Here is a 21988-nt window from a genome sequence, read left to right on the forward strand (position 1 = left end):
GTTTTAAGTAATTCATGAATCACTGCAATGCAGGATCATGAAATGTAAATGTAAATAGTGAAATAATTATATATGTATTTTACATAAAATGAATCGGTATTTGAATTAATTAATGATACATTTAATTACACATTTATGTATTTAATTCTAATTTTTAATTAATTAATGACACATTTAAGTAATTATTTAATGGTGTATTTATTTATTTAATTGTGGCACTTTTAGTCCTCCATATTCCTGTAGGTCTTGACCAGGTTTGCACACACTGCAGCAGGGATTTTGGCCCACTCCTCCATACAGACCTTCTCCAGATCCTTCAGGTTTCGGGGCTGTCGCTGGGCAATACGGACTTTCAGCTCCCTCCAAATATTTTCTATTGGGTTCAGGTCTGGAGACTGGTTAGGCCCCTCCAGGACCTTGAGATGCTTCTTACGGAGCCACTCCTTAGTTGCCCTGGCTGTGTGTTTCGGGTCGTTGTCATGCTGGAAGACCCAGCCACGACCCATCTTCAATGGTCTTACTGAGGGAAGGAGGTTGTTGGCCAAGATCTCGTGATACATGGCCCCATCCATCCTCCCCTCAATACGGTGCAGTCATCCTGTCCCCTTTGCAGAAAAGCATCCCCAAAGAATGATGTTTCCACCTCCATGCTTCACGGTTGGGATGGTGTTCTTGGGGTTGTACTCATCCTTCTTCTTCCTCCAAACACGGCGTAGTGGAGTTTAGACCAAAAAGCTCTATTTTTGTCTCATCAGACCACATGACCTTCTCCCATTCCTCCTCTGGATCATCCAGATGGTCATTGGCAAACTTCAGACGGGCCTGGACATGCGCTGGCTTGAGCAGGGGTACCTTGCGTGCGCTGCAGGATTTTAATGCATGACGGCGTAGTGTGTTACTAATGGTTTTCTTTGAGACTGTGGTCCCAGCTCTCTTCAGGTCATTGACCAGGTCCTGCCATGTAGTTCTGGGCTGATCCCTCTCCTTCCTCATGATCATTGATGCCCCACGAGGTGAGATCTTGCATGGAGCCTCAGACCGAGGGTGATTAACCGTCATCTTGAACTTCTTCCATTTTCTAATAATTGCGCCAACAGTTGTTGCCTTCTCACCAAGCTGCTTGCCTATTGTCCTGTAGCCCATCCCAGCCTTGTGCAGGTCTACAATTGTATCCCTGATGTCCTTACACAGCTCTCTGATCTTGGCCATTGTGGAGAGGTTGGAGTCTGTTTTATTGAGTGTGTGGACAGGTGTCTTTTATACAGGTAACGAGTTCAAACAGGTGCAGTTAATACAGGTAATGAGTGGAGAACAGGAGGGCTTCTTAAAGAAAAACTAACAGGTGAGACGGAATTCTTACTGGTTGGTAGGTGATCAAATAATTATGTCATGCAATAAAATGCAAATTAATTACTTAAAAATCATACAATGTGATTTTCTGGATTTTTGTTTTTTGCTTCCGTATCTCACAGTTGAAGTGTGCCTATGATAAACATTACAGACCTCTACATGCTTTGTAAGTAGGAAAACCTGCAAAATCGGCAGTGTATCAAATACTTGTTCTCCCCACTGTATGTGACCAACAGATGCATATCTGTATTCCTAGTCATGTGAAATCCATAGATTAGGGCCTAATGAATTAATTTAAATTGACTGATTTCCTTATATGAACTGTAACTCAGTAAAATCTTTAAAAATGTTGCATGTTGCATTTATATTTTTGTTAATCTACACTGAGTGCACAAAACATTAGGAACACCTTCCTAATATTGAGTTGCACCCACCCCCCATGATCACATCTAAATTCAGATTAACATTCAGAATGTGTTTTCTTCTGAACATTGACTGGATAAGTAAGGAGCCTAGCACGAGCCTTGCCTGGCGTGAGCCAGAACGGCTCATCGGAGCAGGAGTCCATCTCCTGTTTCTGTAGCGTGAGGCAGCTTGATGTACAAGTACTTCCCCCTGGACAGGACGCTAGTCTATCGCAGGGCTTTAACCCCATTCTATCTCCTTAATGCTGAGTGCCAGGCAGAGACACACCGGGTTCCATTTTTAGAGTCTGGAATGATTCAGCCGGGACTCGAACTCCCAACCTTCCAATCTCAAGGTGGACACTCAAACCACAAGGCCATGATGGGCATGATGATTTAGTCTGGAATGATTCAGCCGGGACTCGAACTCCCAACCTTCCAATCTCAAGGTGGACACTCAAACCACAAGGCCATAATGATTTAGTCTGGAATGATTCAGCCGGGGATCGAACTCCCAACCTTCCAATCTCAAGGTGGACACTCAAACCACAAGGCCATGATGGGCATGATGATTTAGTCTGGAATGATTCAGCCGGGGATCGAACTCCCAACCTTCCAATCTCAAACCACAAGGCCATAATGATTTAGTCTATCTCCACCAGATGCGATTATGACCAGCAGCTTAAAATACCAAAATCAACTGTGAATCAGTTATGTTCATTTCGGGGCAGGTTCGAAACACACATGAAACATTCATAGACATTTAGCTAGATAGCTGTTACTAGCTAGTTTGTCCTGGGAGATTAAACATTGAGTTTTTTTAAAAACGTTTTTTTAATTTAGTTTTTAATAAAATTGGGGGTAGATCAGCTTTAATATTGCAGATAGATTGTAACTTCCATCAATGTAATTGTCTGCATCACTTCCAATCCCCCATATGTTTTTTTTCTCTCGCAAATATATATACATACATACACTACCGTTCAAAAGTTTGGGGTCACTTAGAAATGTCCTTGTTTTCCATGAAAACATACATGAAATGAGTTTGAATAGGAAATATAGCAAAATAAATAGGAAATGTAGTCATTGACAAGGTTAGAAATAATGATTTTTAATATAAATAATAATTGTGTCCTTCAAACTTTGCTTTCGTCAAAGAATCCTCCATTTGCAGCAATTACAGCCTTGCAGACCTTTGGCATTCTAGTTGTCAATTTGTTGAGGTAATCTGAAGAGATTTCACCTATGCTTCCTGAAGCACCTCCCACAAGTTGGATTGGCTTGATGGGCACTTGTTACGTACCATACGGTCAAGCTGCTCCCACAACAGCTCAATAGGGTTGAGATCCGGTGACTGTGCTGGCCACTCCATTATAGACAGAATACTAGCTGACTGCTTCTTCCCTAAATAGTTATTGCATAGTTTGGAGCTGTGCTTTGGGTCATTGTCCTGTTGTAGGAGGAAATTGGCTCCAATCAAGCGCCGTCCACAGGGTTTGGCATGGCGTTGCAAAATGGAGTGATAGCCTTCCTTCTTCAAGATCCCTTTTACCCTGTACACATCTCCCACTTTACCACCACCAAAGCACCCCCAGACCATCACATTGCCTCCACCATGCTTGACAGATGGCATCAAGCACTCCTCCAGCATCTTTTCATTTGGTCTGCGTCTCACAAATGTTCTTCTTTGTGATCCGAACACCTCAAACTTTGATTTGTCTGTCCATAACACTTTTTTTTCCAATCTTCCTCTGTCCAGTGTCTGTGTTATTTTGCCCATCTTAATCTTTTCTTTTTATTGGCCAGTCTGAGATATGGCTTTTTCTTTGCAACTCTGCCTAGAAGGTCAGCATCCCGGAGTCGCGTCTTCACTGTTGACGTTGAGACTGGTGTTTTGCGGGTACTATTTAATGAAGCTGCCAGTTGACGACCTGTGAGGCATCTGTTTCTCAAACTAGACACTCTAATGTATTTGTCCTCTTGCTCAGTTGTGCACCGGGGCCTCCCACTCCTCTTTATATTCTGGTTAGAGCCAGTTTACACTGTTCTGTGAAGGCAGTAGTACACAGCGTTGTACGAGATCTTCAGTTTCTTGGCAATTTCTTGCATGGAATAGCCTTCATTTCTCAGAACAAGAATAGACTGACGAGTTTCAGAAGAAAGTTCTTTGTTTCTGGCCGTTTTGAGCCTGTAATCGAACCCACAATTGCTGATGCTCCAGATACTCAACTTGTCTCAAGAAGGCCTGTTTTATTGCTTCTTTAATCAGCACAGTTTTCAGCTGTGCTAACATAATTGCAAAAGGGTTTTCTAATGATCAATTAGCCTTTTAAAATGATAAACTTGGATTAGCAAACACAACTTGCCATTGGAACACAGGACTGATGGTTGCTGATAATGGGCCTCTGTACGCCTATGTAGATATTCCATAAAAAATCAGCCATTTCCAGTTACAATAGCCCTTTACAACATTAACAATATCTACACTGTATTTCTGACCAATTTGATGTTATTTTAATGGACAAAAAAATTGCTTTTCTTTCGGAAAACAGGACATTTCTAAGTGACCCCAAACTTTTGAACGGTAGTGTATGTTTCAGTAAGATTGGATTTTTAGCATTTATAGCAATGGTTATCAACTGTACTGCAGGGATGGAACGTAAGTCGAAGAAAATTGAGGTTGTGGTGGCAGCTGCAGAGAGGTATTTAGGTGTGCGAGACTTAACAGCAGAAGAGTTACAGGGAGTGTTAAGTGGTGATGTCCCATGATCTCAGGTTGAGGGCATGAGGTAGGAATGAATATATTTAAATAGTGGAGTAGGGTGGTGTTAATTTTATTTTATACGTTTTTTTTTGTGAGTGTAGCGTTAGAAGGTAGGGTATTTTATTTATTTATTTTTCAAGCAAAATATAAGGGAGTTATACTCCAGTCTAGTAGGTGGCGGTAATGCAACATATTGGATGCCAACCGTCGTTAAACCTCATCGAAGAAGAAGCTTATTCAACAACAGCTAGTCAGACACCTCGGTAGCTTGCTAGACAAAATAGCCCAACCAATAAAGCTCTTTAGACGCTTTCGTGTATATTAGCCACTGTGTTTTAAACCCACTTCTGTCGTCTAGTTAGTTATCCCATTTAATTTCATATTTACGGTGTTGTTGTTATTGGTCAGCTAGCTGGCTGGTTAAGTTAGCACTAGCCTAGCTAGCTAACATCCCCGACCATGAGCTCACTAAGCTACTCTCCTCCTGCTAAAGAAGAGGAGGTCTGCTGGACGGAGAAAGAAGCTCTAGTGAAAGAGGAGGAGGAAGAGGAGGATGTTACAATACAAAAACAAGTAGAGGGTGAAGCTGTTACCGTGAAAGAGGAGGAGGATGTTACAGTGAAAGAAGAGGAAGACGCGTTCAGAGTGAAAGAGGAGGAGGATGTTACAGTGAAAGAAGAGGAAGACGCGTTCAGAGTGAAAGAGGAGGAGGATGTTACAGTGAAAGAAGAGGAAGACGCGTTCAGAGTGAAAGAGGAGGAGGATGTTACAGTGAAAGAAGAGGAAGACGCGTTCAGAGTGAAAGAGGAGGAGGATGTTACAGTGAAAGAAGAGGAAGAAGAGATAGAGGAGGATGCAGGTTTTGTAGTGAAGAAGGAGGGAGAGATTACTGTCACGTTGAAAGATGAAGAGGCGGAGATAGGAGATCTGATTAACACCAGTAAGTACCGCCTTAAATTTGTTTTTCACTTTGGATATTTGGAGTTCGCTCGTCAATTCAATGGAGAGAGATGCTATGCTACTAGCATCATGTTATGAATTTCCAAAGCCATCTCCTATAGTGTTTTTTCTCTAAGTTGTCGGTATGTCACGTGTCCTACTTATCAGTACACTCAGAACAACTTAAGCATCACGAAACTTTTATTCGATCAAGTAAACATCACGTAGCACGTAAGCCATTCATTTTGTTGACCAACTTGGACCAGCTCATTGACCTCCATACAAAAACTCCACCTGCTGGAAGGAGAGATATTCCCGTGAGTTGGTTCTCTCTCTTCCTCTAGGGCTACACTAGCTTGTGCTAGCTAGCTAGTAATCTCCTTCCCAGACACTTCCACGTAGTGTGGGGACGAGGTTAGCCAGCTAACTACTTCCCTCGGCGTAAAGCAGTGCTCCGCAGGCCGGGGCTAAGGACACAGTGTACAGTGGCGGCTCCTGAAAAAATTCTCAGGAGGGGCAATTTTTCTGATGATTTAGGTGACCTACACACATTTTAAAAAAGATATGTCCAGCAACAACATGAAGACAGGGGCAGCATATAAGTCAATACCAGAAGCATTTATTGACTGATCTGGGGAGATGGATTCCAGTTTCTGTGACAGATTATAAATAATCTCTGATGCCTTTGTTATATTAGCTTTTGGTTGAATGTACTGTCGTAGTAAATATATAATGTTATAGCTTGGTCTGACTAAAATCTTGTGCATGACCCATTTTGTGTTGGGCCTTTGTATTCAATACAATGAACAAGAGTCCTATCTTGTCAGCCTTGTCAGCAGGTGGCTAAGGATAACACCCACGCCATAGGTCTCTCAGTTCTTCCAACTCACGAGTTCTTGCCCTGAGGACACACACACACACACACACACACACACACACACACACACACACACACACACACACACACATCATCACTGATAAACACACACACACACACACACACATCATCACTGATAACAAAACACACACACACACACACACACACACACACACACTGATAACAAACACACACACACACACACAAATCCTCTTCTCTTAGGCTGAACATCTGAAGACAGAGAACCCGACTCAGAGCCAATGCAACAGTGACACTAGCCTGGAGGGGGACCTCGCCCAACTCATCAGGACCAATCAGAAGATCAGAACTACTAGATTCAACCTACTTCATTTTATTGTATAAAATGTCAGCACACAATGTTTAGGGGCTCTTCTGATAAACTCCCTACGAGTTTGACGAACGGGTCCGTGCACGCGATTCCAGATATCTTTACCTCTGAATAAACTGCCTTATATTATACAATTATCCACCTTGTCCAAAAGTCTCTACTTGGTCTCCGTTCTCCAGTAAACTTGTTTTTATCAACAATAGTAAGGTTCAATGACACAGAAAGCAGTTCAATGTCGGGGTACAGAGTCGCTCTCTTACCAGGATCGCGGTCCGCTCTGACCAGGGTGAAGGTGGCCGGCTCCACCTCTCTGTCCGGGACTCTGTCATCCAGCCAAGTCTCCCAGCTGTAGTTGGGATTCCGCTGCCAGCAGCGTTTTTCATTATTTAGTCCGTTCAGTAGCGGGTATGTACACGATCAACAAGATCAGTCCAAAACCGAAGATCAGTCCAAAGCAGAATGTTTGCAGAATGTTTGTAAACTAAGTCTACAAATTAAAAACATAAAATAACGCCACACTGCAGGTCGCAACATAGACGCTGCTAGCCGCCATTGTCTTAGTTACGTTCAACGTTACGTCACGTATGACGAAAGCGCGTAAGTGCATGCACACAGACACCCATAGTAGGGGTGTAACGATTCGTTTTAACAACGATTCGATTTGTATCACGATTCGTGGTTGTCGATACGATTCAAGGACGATATTGGTTCATTTAGAACGATACGATCCGAAACGATTCAGTGACTTGAAATCGATTCAGTAACCTTTTAGCCAAAATTCAACCAGTGTGACTGAAATAAATACCTGGTAACCAGTTGCATTTTAATGGCTGGCAATAGTCTTGATATTTTTAACAGTGTTTCATGCCTCCATGCAGACCATCTGGTATTATGAAACTTACCCATACCTACGTTGACAGCAGCCCCGTCTGTGTCATCCAAGCCTGTGTCCTGGAAAAGTCTCACAAGTCCGTCTGTTATGGCCTGTGCGGTTCGGTCAGCACCCAATTCAATCAGTCCAATAAAGTCCGAAGTAAACTCTCCGTTGCTGGACACAGACACAATGTAAACTATTTCCTGCTCAGTTTTTGTGATGTCCTCAGATCCATCAAAAGCATTCAGTAAAGGAACATCCTCAGAATAGGAAGACATGGGACGTGCGTGTTTAGCTTTATGCATTTATTCTCGGCTAGCTTTTTAGCAATGGCTTGCGCCACATTCGTGTGCTCCTTGCTCTTTTCATGTTGGTCAAATAAAGGATGGTTGAAATTCTTTGAGCCTTTATAAAATGCACCTGTTTTGTCTGCTAGATGTGGATTTGAGCGGCAAATCTTGCACCACATTTCAGTGCGCTCATCGTTAGCTTCAAGCCACTGCACATCTTGGAGCCACTTTTCCGAAAAAAGTATTTTCTTCGGCTCTGGCTCCAGTTGGCGTTTCTTTGTAGGTGGCGAAACGCCAAAAAGGCTGCTTAATGTCTGTTGCTTTTTGGACATCCCTGACAGTAGTTGACAAGCAACATGTCATGTGTAAGGTTAGATGAGAAGATCGGTCAAGTACGCAGAGGCGCCGTAGTAATTTGTCGCGCTTGCGTATCTGCGTACCAGTTATGTGCACCCCTGCATATAAAGTCTGACGTGCTTAAATCCAATGGGTTATTTCCTAGTATCGATACAATCGATTTATTACATTTTAAAACGATATTAGATCGATATATGTTGTCTAAAAGGCCAACTCGCCGCGCACAGATCGATGTAGTTGGATCATATGAATATAAATCGATACATCGATGTAGTAGATGAATCGTTACACCCCTAACCCATAGAGAATGTATTGAAAGCTTTGAAATGTGAAAAAAATAGATTTTACATGACAGGCTATGAGAGACTTCTGGGCGATTTTCAACCTGACTGAAATCGCCCAAAAAACGGGCGGGGCCATTTGAAGCACGACTTTAGCCTGATTTGACATTTAGTGGCTGGCAGATCAGACGTGAACACTGATAACTGCTGTTGCCGTGATATAATTGATTAGAAAAAAAATCCCTTCCTTTTCCCGTTTGGCAGTGCGTCGCCCATATCGCCCTATTGAACAAGCCGTCCCTGACAGTGTACCGATGTTGTGAAACACAGACTTGCCGTGCAGGCTGTTGTGCTGCTTACAACTTGGAGGAAAACATTTGGCCACGTTAACTACCGCCGGCGACACCGTGATACAGCTGCCCAGTGGGAAGCACCTGAGGCCGGCATGCACCTCGAACACCGGTGATTTGGTATTTTATTAGGTGTAATGGTCGTTCGCACTGCTCGTCTTCCTGCTCCTGATATCAGTAACGTGCTTTCAAGAGAACTCGGAACCTCATAGTTAAAGTGTATGGAAGTTTGTTGTGTAGAGCTTCCTGTTGGTCGATTCCGATATTTTCCAAGTGGGGAAACCAAGGAAATGTTTCTATGAGTGTTCAAGTCGGAAATGTCAGAATGACCGATTCCTCAGTTGTCTTGAAAGCGGAAGGAACTAATTGGTAAGGCACTGTGACATCCAGATGGTGACCAACTCTCGCTCGACCATCAAAATAAACACAACTCTTGAGTCACGGGATGTTGGGAAGCAAGATGGTTGTCTGAAATGAGCCTCCTGATAAAACCCTCCCAGTTTCCTCCTATCTTAGACCCATACAGTATGTTGTATCTTAGACCCATACAGTATGTTGTTAGACCCATACAGTATGTTGTTAGACCCATACAGTATGTTATATCTTAGACCCATACAGTATGTTGTATCTTAGACCCATACAGTATGTTGTATCTTAGACCCATACAGTATGTTGTATCTTAGACCCATACAGTATGTTGTATCTTAAACCCATACAGTATGTTGTATCTTAGACCCATACAGTATGTTGTATCTTAGACCCATACAGTATGTTGTATCTTAGACCCATACAGTATGTTGTAGCTTAGACCCATACAGTATGTTGTATCTTAGACCCATACAGTATGTTGTTAGACCCATACAGTATGTTGTTAGACCCATACAGTATGTTGTATCTTAGACCCATACAGTATGTTGTATCTTAGACCCATACAGTATGTTGTATCTTAGACCCATACAGTATGTTGTTAGACCCATACAGTATGTTGTTAGACCCATACAGTATGTTGTATCTTAGACCCATACAGTATGTTGTTAGACCCATACAGTATGTTGTTAGACCCATACAGTATGTTATATCTTAGACCCATACAGTATGTTGTATCTTAGACCCATACAGTATGTTGTATCTTAGACCCATACAGTATGTTGTATCTTAGACCCATACAGTATGTTGTATCTTAAACCCATACAGTATGTTGTATCTTAGACCCATACAGTATGTTGTATCTTAGACCCATACAGTATGTTGTATCTTAGACCCATACAGTATGTTGTAGCTTAGACCCATACAGTATGTTGTATCTTAGACCCATACAGTATGTTGTTAGACCCATACAGTATGTTGTTAGACCCATACAGTATGTTGTATCTTAGACCCATACAGTATGTTGTATCTTAGACCCATACAGTATGTTGTATCTTAGACCCATACAGTATGTTGTTAGACCCATACAGTATGTTGTTAGACCCATACAGTATGTTGTATCTTAGACCCATACAGTATGTTGTATCTTAGACCCATACAGTATGTTGTATCTTAGACCCATACAGTATGTTGTTAGACCCATACAGTATGTTGTATCTTAGACCCATACAGTATGTTGTATCATAGACCCATACAGTATGTTGTATCTTAGACCCATACAGTATGTTGTATCTTAGACCCATACAGTATGTTGTATCTTAGACCCATACAGTATGTTGTATCTCAGACCCATACAGTATGTTGTATCTTAAACCCATACAGTATGTTGTATCTTAGACCCATACAGTATGTTGTATCTTAGACCCATACAGTATGTTGTATCTTAGACCCATACAGTATGTTGTATCTTAGACCCATACAGTATGTTATATCTTAGACCCATACAGTATGTTGTATCTTAGACCCATACAGTATGTTGTATCTTAGACCCATACAGTATGTTGTATCTTAGACCCATACAGTATGTTGTATCTTAGACCCATACAGTATGTTGTATCTTAGACCCATACAGTATGTTGTTTGACCCATACAGTATGTTGTATCTTAGACCCATACAGTATGTTGTTAGACCCATACAGTACGTTGTATCTTAGACCCATACAGTATGTTGTATCTTAGACCCATACAGTATGTTGTATCTTAGACCCATACAGTATGTTGTATCTTAGACCCATACAGTATGTTGTATCATAGACCCATACAGTATGTTGTATCTTAGACCCATACAGTATGTTGTATTTTAGACCCATACAGTATGTCGTTAGACCCATACAGTATGTTGTATCTTAGACCCATACAGTATGTTGTATCTTAGACCCATACAGTATGTTGTATCTCAGACCCATACAGTATGTTGTATCTTAAACCCATACAGTATGTTGTATCTTAGACCCATACAGTATGTTGTATCTTAGACCCATACAGTATGTTGTATCTTAGACCCATACAGTATGTTGTATCTTAGATCCATACAGTATGTTGTATCTTAGACCCATACAGTATGTTGTATCTTAGATCCATACAGTATGTTGTATCTTAGACCCATACAGTACGTTGTATCATAGACCCATACAGTATGTTGTTAGACCCATACAGTATGTTGTATCATAGACCCATACAGTATGTTGTATCTTAGACCCATACAGTACGTTGTATCTTAGACCCATACAGTATGTTGTTAGACCCATACAGTATGTTGTATCTTAGACCCATACAGTATGTTGTATCTTAGACCCATACAGTATGTTGTAGCTTAGACCCATACAGTATGTTGTATCTTAGACCCATACAGTATGTTGTATCTTAGACCCATACAGTATGTTGTATCTTAGACCCATACAGTACGTTGTTAGACCCATACAGTATGTTGTTAGACCCATACAGTATGTTGTATCTTAGACCCATACAGTACGTTGTATCTTAGACCCATACAGTATGTTGTTAGACCCATACAGTATGTTGTATCTTAGACCCATACAGTATGTTGTATCTTAGACCCATACAGTATGTTGTATCTTAGACCCATACAGTATGTTGTTAGACCCATACAGTATGTTGTATCTTAGACCCATACAGTATGTTGTATCTTATACCCATACAGTATGTTGTATCTTAGACCCATACAGTATGTTGTATCTTAGACCCATACAGTATGTTGTATCTTAGACCCATACAGTATGTTGTATCTTAGACCCATACAGTATGTTGTATCTTATACCCATACAGTATGTTGTATCTTAGACCCATACAGTATGTTGTTAGACCCATACAGTATGTTGTATCTTAGACCCATACAGTATGTTGTATCTTATACCCATACAGTATGTTGTATCTTAGACCCATACAGTATGTTGTTAGACCCATACAGTATGTTGTATCTTAGACCCATACAGTATGTTGTATCTTAGACCCATACAGTATGTTGTATCTTAGACCCATACAGTATGTTGTATCTTAGACCCATACAGTATGTTGTATCTTAGACCCATACAGTATGTTGTATCTTAGACCCATACAGTATGTTGTATCATAGACCCATACAGTATGTTGTATCTTATACCCATACAGTATGTTGTATCTTAGAACCATACAGTATGTTGTATCTTAGACCCATACAGTATGTTGTATCTTAGACCCATACAGTATGTTGTATCTTAGACCCATACAGTATGATTTTTAGACCCATTCAGTATGTTGTATCTTAGACCTATACAGTATGTTGTATCTTAGACCCATACAGTATGTTGTTAGACACATACAGTATGTTGTATCTTAGACCCATACAGTATGTTGTATCTTAGACCCATACAGTATGTTGTATCTTAGACCCATTCAGTATGTTGTATCTTAGACCCATACAGTATGTTGTATCTTAGACCCATACAGTATGTTGTTAGACCCATACAGTATGTTGTATCTTAGACCCATACAGTATGTTGTTAGACCCATACAGTACGTTGTATCTTAGACCCATACAGTATGTTGTATCTTAGACCCATACAGTATGTTGTATCTTAGACCCATACAGTATGTTGTTAGACCCATACAGTATGTTGTATCTTAGACCCATACAGTATGTTGTTAGACCCATACAGTATGTTGTATCTTAGACCCATACAGTATGTTGTATCTTAGACCCATACAGTATGTTGTTAGACCCATACAGTATGTTGTATCTTAGACCCATACAGTATGTTGTATCTTAGACCCATACAGTATGTTGTATCTTAGACCCATACAGTATGTTGTATCTTAGACCCATACAGTATGTTGTATCTTAGACCCATACAGTATGTTGTTAGACCCATACAGTATGTTGTATCTTAGACCCATACAGTATGTTGTATCTTAGACCCATACAGTATGTTGTATCTTAGACCCATACAGTATGTTGTATCTTAGACCCATACAGTATGTTGTATCTTAGACCCATACAGTATGTTGTATCTTAGACCCATACAGTACATTGTATCTTAGACCCATACAGTATGTTGTATCTTAGACCCATACAGTATGTTGTATCTTAGACCCATACAGTATGTTGTTAGACCCATACAGTATGTTGTATCTTAGACCCATACAGTATGTTGTATCTTAGACCCATACAGTATGTTGTATCTTAGACACATACAGTATGTTGTATTTTAGACCCATACAGTATGTCGTTAGACCCATACAGTATGTTGTATCTTAGACCCATACAGTATTTTGTATCTTAGATCCATACAGTATGTTGTATCTTAGACCCATACAGTATGTTGTATTTTAGACCCATACAGTATGTTGTTAGACCCATACAGTATGTTGTATCTTAGACCCATACAGTATGTTGTGTCTTAGACCCATACAGTATGTTGTATTTTAGACCCATACAGTATGTTGTATCTTAGACCCATACAGTATGTTGTTAGACCCATACAGTATGTTGTATCTTAGACCCATACAGTATGTTGTTAGACCCATACAGTATGTTGTATCTTAGACCCATACAGTATGTTGTATCTTAGACCCATACAGTATGTTGTTAGACCCATACAGTATGTTGTATCTTAGACCCATACAGTATGTTGTATCTTAGACCCATACAGTATGTTGTTAGACCCATACAGTATGTTGTTAGATCCATACAGTATGTTGTATCTTAGACCCATACAGTATGTTGTATCTTAGACCCATACAGTATGTTGTTAGACCCATACAGTATGTTGTATCTTAGACCCATACAGTATGTTGTATCTTAGACCCATACAGTATGTTGTTAGACCCATACAGTATGTTGTTAGATCCATACAGTATGTTGTATCTTAGACCCATACAGTATGTTGTATCTTAGACCCATACAGTATGTTGTTAGACCCATACAGTATGTTGTATCTTAGACCAATACAGTATGTTGTATCTTAGACCCATACAGTATGTTGTATCTTAGACCCATACAGTATGTTGTTAGACCCATACAGTATGTTGTTAGACCCATACAGTATGTTGTATCTTAGACCCATACAGTATGTTGTATCTTAGACCCATACAGTATGTTGTATCATAGACCCATACAGTATGTTGTATCTTAGACCCATACAGTATGTTGTATCTTAGACCCATACAGTATGTTGTATCTTAGACCCATACAGTATGTTGTATCTTAGACCCATACAGTATGTTGTATTTTAGACCCATACAGTATGTGTCGTTAGACCCATACAGTATGTTGTATCTTAGACCCATACAGTATGTTGTATCTTAGACCCATACAGTATGTTGTATCTCAGACCCATACAGTATGTTGTATCTTAAACCCATACAGTATGTTGTATCTTAGACCCATACAGTATGTTGTATCTTAGACCCATACAGTATGTTGTATCTTAGACCCATACAGTATGTTGTATCTTAGACCCATACAGTATGTTGTATCTTAGACCCATACAGTATGTTGTATCTTAGACCCATACAGTATGTTGTATCTTAGACCCATACAGTATGTTGTATCTTAGACCCATACAGTATGTTGTATCTTAGACCCATACAGTACGTTGTATCTTAGACCCATACAGTATGTTGTATCTTAGACCCATACAGTATGTTGTTAGACCCATACAGTATGTTGTTAGACCCATACAGTATGTTGTATCTTAGACCCATACAGTATGTTGTATCTTAGACCCATACAGTATGTTGTATTTTAGACCCATACAGTATGTCGTTAGACCCATACAGTATGTTGTATCTTAGACCCATACAGTATGTTGTATCTTAGACCCATACAGTATGTTGTATCATAGACCCATACAGTATGTTGTATCTTAGACCCATACAGTACGTTGTATCTTAGACCCATACAGTATGTTGTTAGACCCATACAGTATGTTGTATCTTAGACCCATACAGTATGTTGTAGCTTAGACCCATACAGTATGTTGTATCTTAGACCCATACAGTATGTTGTATCTTAGACCCATACAGTATGTTGTATCTTAGACCCATACAGTATGTTGTATCTTAGACCCATACAGTATGTTGTTAGACCCATACAGTATGTTGTATCTTAGACCCATACAGTATGTTGTATCTTATACCCATACAGTATGTTGTATCTTAGACCCATACAGTATGTTGTATCTTAGACCCATACAGTATGTTGTATCTTAGACCCATACAGTATGTTGTATCTTAGACCCATACAGTATGTTGTATCTTATACCCATACAGTATGTTGTATCTTAGACCCATACAGTATGTTGTTAGACCCATACAGTATGTTGTATCTTAGACCCATACAGTATGTTGTATCTTATACCCATACAGTATGTTGTATCTTAGACCCATACAGTATGTTGTTAGACCCATACAGTATGTTGTATCTTAGACCCATACAGTATGTTGTATCTTAGACCCATACAGTATGTTGTATCTTAGACCCATACAGTATGTTGTATCTTAGACCCATACAGTATGTTGTATCTTAGACCCATACAGTATGTTGTATCTTAGACCCATACAGTATGTTGTATCATAGACCCATACAGTATGTTGTATCTTATACCCATACAGTATGTTGTATCTTAGAACCATACAGTATGTTGTATCTTAGACCCATACAGTATGTTGTATCTTAGACCCATACAGTATGTTGTATCTTAGACCCATACAGTATGATTTTTAGACCCATTCAGTATGTTGTATCTTAGACCCATACAGTATGTTGTATCTTAGACCCATACAGTATGTTGTTAGACACATACAGTATGTTGTATCTTAGACCCATACAGTATGTTGTATCTTAGACCCATACAGTATGTTGTATCTTAGACCCATACAGTATGTTGTTAGACCCATACAGTATGTTGTATCTTAGACCCATACAGTATGTTGTTAGACCCATACAGTACGTTGTATCTTAGACCCATACAGTATGTTGTATCTTAGACCCATACAGTATGTTGTATTTAGACCCATACAGTATGTTGTTAGACCCATACAGTATGTTGTATTTTTAGACCCATACAGTATGTTGTTAGACCCATACAGTATGTTGTATCTTAGACCCATACAGTATGTTGTATCTTAGACCCATACAGTATGTTGTATCTTAGACCCATACAGTATGTTGTATCTTAGACCCATACAGTATGTTGTATCTTAGACCCATACAGTATGTTGTTAGACCCATACAGTATGTTGTATCTTAGACCCATACAGTATGTTGTATCTTAGACCCATACAGTATGTTGTATCTTAGACCCATACAGTATGTTGTATCTTAGACCCATACAGTATGTTGTATCTTAGACCCATACAGTATGTTGTTAGACCCATACAGTATGTTGTATCTTAGACCCATACAGTATGTTGTATCTTAGACCCATACAGTACGTTGTATCTTAGACCCATACAGTATGTTGTATCTTAGACCCATACAGTATGTTGTATCTTAGACCCATACAGTATGTTGTTAGACCCATACAGTATGTTGTATCTTAGACCCATACAGTATGTTGTATCTTAGACCCATACAGTATGTTGTATCTTAGACCCATACAGTATGTTGTATCTTAGACCCATACAGTATGTTGTATTTTAGACCCATACAGTATGTCGTTAGACCCATACAGTATGTTGTATCTTAGACCCATACAGTATTTTGTATCTTAGATCCATACAGTATGTTGTATCTTAGACCCATACAGTACGTTGTATCTTAGATCCATACAGTATGTTGTATCTTAGACCCATACAGTATGTTGTATCTTAGACCCATACAGTATGTTGTATCTTAGACCCATACAGTATGTTGTATCATAGACCCATACAGTATGTTGTATCTTAGACCCATACAGTATGTTGTATCTTAGAACCACTACAGTATGTTGTATCTTAGACCCATACAGTATGTTGTTAGACCCATACAGTATGTTGTTAGACCCATACAGTATGTTGTATCTTAGACCCATACAGTATGTTGTATCTTAGACCCATACAGTATGTTGTTAGACCAATACAGTATGTTGTATCTTAGACCCATACAGTATGTTGTATCTTAGACCCATACAGTATGTTGTTAGACCCATACAGTATGTTGTTAGACCGATACAGTATGTTGTATCTTAGACCCATACAGTATGTTGTATCTTAGACCCATACCGTATGTTGTATCTTAGACCCATACAGTATGTTGTTAGACCCATACAGTATGTTGTATCTTAGACCCATACAGTATGTTGTATCTTAGACCCATACAGTATGTTGTTAGACCCATACAGTATGTTGTTAGACCCATACAGTATGTTGTATCTTAGACCCATACAGTATGTTGTATCTTAGACCCATACAGTATGTTGTATCTTAGACCCATACAGTATGTTGTATCTTAGACCCATACAGTATGTTGTATCTTAGACCCATACAGTATGTTGTATCTTAGACCCATACAGTATGTTGTTAGACCCATACAGTATGTTGTTAGACCCATACAGTATGTTGTTAGACCCATACAGTATGTTGTATCTTAGACCCATACAGTATGTTGTATCTTAGACCCATACAGTATGTTGTATCTTAGACCCATACAGTATGTTGTATCTTAGACCTATACAGTATGTTGTTAGACCCATACAGTTTGTTGTATCTTAGACCCATACAGTATGTTGTTAGACCCATACAGTATGTTGTAGCTTAGACCCATACAGTATTTTGTTAGACCCATACAGTACGTTGTATCTTAGACCCATACAGTACGTTGTATCTTAGACCCATACAGTAAGTTGTTAGACCCATACAGTATGTTGTATCTTAGACCCATACAGTATGTTGTATCTTAGACCCATACAGTATGTTGTATCATAGACCCATACAGTATGTTGTATCTTAGACCCTAACAGTATGTTGTTAGACCCATACAGTATGTTGTATCTTAGACCCATACAGTATGTTGTAGCTTAGACCCATACAGTAAGTTGTTAGACCCATACAGTATGTTGTATCTTAGACCCATACAGTATGTTGTATCTTAGACCCATACAGTATGTTGTATCATAGACCCATACAGTATGTTGTATCTTAGACCCATACAGTACGTTGTATCTTAGACCCATACAGTATGTTGTATCTTAGACCCATACAGTATGTTGTTAGACCCATACAGTATGTTGTTAGACCCATACAGTATGTTGTATGTTAGACCCATACAGTATGTTGTATCTTAGACCCATACAGTATGTTGTATCTTAGATCCATACAGTATGTTGTATCTTAGACCCTTACAGTATGTCGTATCTTAGACCCATACAGTATGTTGTATCTTAGACCCATACAGTATGTTGTTAGACCCATACAGTATGTTGTATCTTAGACCCATACAGTAAGTTAAGGCTTAGATCCTATTTTACAGGGTGGTGTCGTGGCTGAAACATTTACTAAAAGTTGAAATGTAAATGTTATTCACCTTTCAAATGAACCACAAAGATCGTTGGAGGTCCACAGAGAATGTTGACTTGAAAATATGTGTTGTTTTTAAATCCGGGACGGGCAGCTCCAGTCCTCGGGGACGGAGTGGTGTCACACTTTTCCCCCATCCCTAGCAAACACAGCTGATTAAACTAAATGCATTCTAAACTGAACATCACGATTAGTTGATTATTGGGGTCAGGTTTATTAGCTGGGATTGGGGCAAAAGTGACATCAATCAGGCCTTTATTAAAACACTTTTTTTTCAAGAAATAATCAAATAGTTTGACCACCCTGTTTGGAAGCTTTTAAATGATCTCAAACTCAACCGTTAATATTTTCCAGTGATGAAGACGATGGATGATTCATTGCATGGTGGGGTTTGCAAAAAGAGTCAACTTCGAGCACCTTTATCTCATGAATGTTTTGGCTTTCAGTTACAAAAAGTCACTTTCTTACCACTTCTTCCAAAGGCAAACATGTAAGGAAAGCTTTTTTTAAATCAAAAGGGATGCTGTCAAAAATGTATTGAATTCAAATGGATTTACCCAGTGTACAAAGCACTACAGCCACTCTGTGATGACAAGCTCTGCTCTTTTATTTAGGGATCTAGTCTGGATTAAACCTCATAGGAAGACAGTTTTATCATGTGGAGGTTTCATTCAAGTCTCTGTTTAACTAAATACTCTGTTTGTCTTTGGCAGGAGAGAGACCAGACTCTCACTCTGACAGCGGGAAGAGTCCTACAGCGGAACCAGACCCAGAGACGCCCAAACCAGCGAGACAACACCACTGCTTCCAATGTGAAAAGAGATTTTCCCGATCAGGGGACCTCAAAGCTCATGAGAGGACACACACAGGAGAAAAGCCTTTCCAATGTTCCCAGTGTGGAAAGAGTTTTACCATGTTAAATAACCTGAAAAGGCATGAGAGAATACACACAGGAGAAAAGCCATTCCAATGTTCCCAATGTGGAAAGAGTTTTACTCAGATAGGGCACCTAAAAAAGCATGAGAGAATACACACAGGAGAAAAGCCTTACCACTGCTCCCAGTGTAAAAATACATTTTCCCGAGTAGGGGACCTAAAAGCTCATGAGAGGACACACACAGGAGAAGAGCCTTTCCAATGTTCGCAGTGTAGAAAGAGTTTTACCAAGTTAAGTAACCTGAAAAGGCATGAGAGAATACACACAGGAGAAAAGCCTTTCCAATGTTCCCAGTGTGGAAAGAGTTTTACTCAGAGAGGGTATCTAAAAGTGCATGAGAGAAAACACACAGGAGAAAAGCCTTACCACTGCTCCCAGTGTAAAAGAGATTTTCCCGAGTAGGGGACCTAAAAGCTCATGAGAGGACACACACAGGAGAAAAGCCTTTCCAATGTTCCCAGTGTGGAAAGAGTTTTACCGTGTTAGCTACCCTGAAAATGCATGAGAGAATACACACAGGAGAAAAGCCTTACCAATGTTCCCAGTGTAGAAAGAGTTTTACCGCGTTAGCTACCCGAAAAGCTCATGAGAGGACACACACAGGAGAAAAGCCTTTCCAATGTTCCCAGTGTGGAAAGAGTTTTACTCAGAGAGGGTATCTAAAAGTGCATGAGAGAAAACACACAGGAGAAAAGCCTTACCACTGCTCCCAGTGTAAAAAGAGATTTTCCCGAGTAGGGGACCTAAAAGCTCATGAGAGGACACACACAGGAGAAAAGCCTTTCCAATGTTCCCAGTGTGGAAAGAGTTTTACCGTGTTAGCTACCCTGAAAATGCATGAGAGAATACACACAGGAGAAAAGCCTTACCAATGTTCCCAGTGTAGAAAGAGTTTTACCGCGTTAGCTACCCGAAAAGCTCATGAGAGGACACACACAAGAGAAAAGCCTTTCCAATGTTCCCAGTGTGGAAAGAGTTTTACCAAGTTAACTAACCTGAAAAGGCATGAGAGAACACACACAAGAGAAAAGCCATTCCAATGTTCCCAGTGTGGAAAGAGTTTTACCGTGTTAGCTACCCTAAAAGCTCATGAGAGGACACACACAAGAGAAAAGCCATTCCAATGTTCCCAGTGTGGAAAGAGTTTTACCAAGTTAAGGAGCCTGAAGGAGCATAAGAGAACACACACGAAAAAAGCCCTACCACTGCTCTCTCCCCGTGTGGAAGGACAATTTCCCAGTCAGAGAACCTGAAATCACATGAGAGAATAGAGAGGCTGTGTTCTGACTTATGCTTTTAACTGACAATTTGTGTTTTTGTTTATGCCACATGAAATCATTTTGTTTATATGAATTTTTACTCAAAAATAGGCATATTTTAGTTTTTTCACCTCGAGGCCTGATCATATCTAAAATCAGATTAAAAACTATAAAATGTGTATTTTGTTTTGGTTATGAACTGTAATGCATTGGTTACAGGTATAAACCCTCAGTTGTTCATTATATAATTTGGATATTGCTAAATGTAAATTATTATATAGATGAATGGAACTTTGCATTTCTTGATTCTAACCTTGAAACCTATAGACTTTGATTTTATATATAAGATTAGGCTTTTGCTAAATGAAGTTGATTGAAATTGATTGGATATATGATTTGGATATTGCAAAATGAATTTGATTACATGATTTGGATATTGCAAAATGTAAATGATGAACTAGATTCATAGCATGTGCTTTTCTTGATTCTAACATTGAAACCTTTTGAATTGACTTGTTTCATTTAGTTAATTTGTGTAGTAAAGTCATCAAGCTAAAGGAAATATGAAAATGTGATGTTCTGGTAACATTGATAAGTTGTTGACATGAAAAACATTCACTACCTCATGACTGTTCCCATCAGTATTATTCCACCATGTCAGATAAAACTGGTGCTGATTGTAAAAAGGATTTTATTAATGCAGCGTAATTTTATCTGAATAGAAATAAAATCACATGAGAGAATAGTGAGGCTGTGTTCTGACTTATGTTTTTGACTGAGAATTAATGTTTTTGTTCATGGCACATGAAATCATATTGTTTACGATTATACCTGTCTATATAAGGTCCCACAGTTCCCAAGAACACAGTAGCCTCCATCATTCTTAAATGGAAGAAGTTTGGAACCACCTAGACTCTTCCTAGAGCTGGCCGCCCGGCCAAACTGAGCAATCGGGGGAGAAGGGCCTTGGTCAGGGAGGTGACCAAGAACCTGATGGTCACTCTGACAGAGTTCCATAGTTCATCTGTTGGGATGG

At 39.6% G+C, this 21988-nt stretch overlaps 1 pseudogene; it reads left to right on the forward strand.

Annotated features, from left to right (window-relative positions):
• Positions 1-1822: 1822 nt before the first annotated feature.
• Positions 1823-21751, forward strand: LOC123486457 (annotated as a pseudogene).
• Positions 21752-21988: the final 237 nt, after the last annotated feature.

The sequence above is a fragment of the Coregonus clupeaformis genome, unplaced genomic scaffold (genome assembly GCF_020615455.1).
Source record: "Coregonus clupeaformis isolate EN_2021a unplaced genomic scaffold, ASM2061545v1 scaf1221, whole genome shotgun sequence".
Lineage (NCBI taxonomy): Eukaryota > Metazoa > Chordata > Actinopteri > Salmoniformes > Salmonidae > Coregonus > Coregonus clupeaformis.